The sequence below is a fragment of the Arachis ipaensis genome, chromosome B02 (genome assembly GCF_000816755.2).
Source record: "Arachis ipaensis cultivar K30076 chromosome B02, Araip1.1, whole genome shotgun sequence".
Taxonomy (NCBI): Eukaryota; Viridiplantae; Streptophyta; class Magnoliopsida; order Fabales; family Fabaceae; genus Arachis; species Arachis ipaensis.
The window spans coordinates 17,184,803-17,185,125 of NC_029786.2; positions in this window are offsets into that span (position 1 = coordinate 17,184,803).

Below are 323 nucleotides of genomic sequence, written 5' to 3' on the forward strand. Positions count from 1 at the left end.
ATTGTAAGTACGAGAGAAGTATGAAATTAGTCCTACATAAAATAAATAGTAAAACATTTATAAAATAAAAGACTCGTTAATTTGATACGTTAAAATTTTGAATTAGATATAACATTTTTTTATTTTATATTCTCTCGCTTGGTTTCTTCTTAAAATCTCCTTTATACATGGTAGTAAAATTACATTATAAATATATCAATTTGTAATATTATCAACGTGCATCATTTATGAGTTGTAACTTAATAATCCTCAACTCCTCAAGTTTTAATCTTTTAGCAAATAATTTTCTTTTAACTTTTGAAGATAATCAAAATTTACGACTA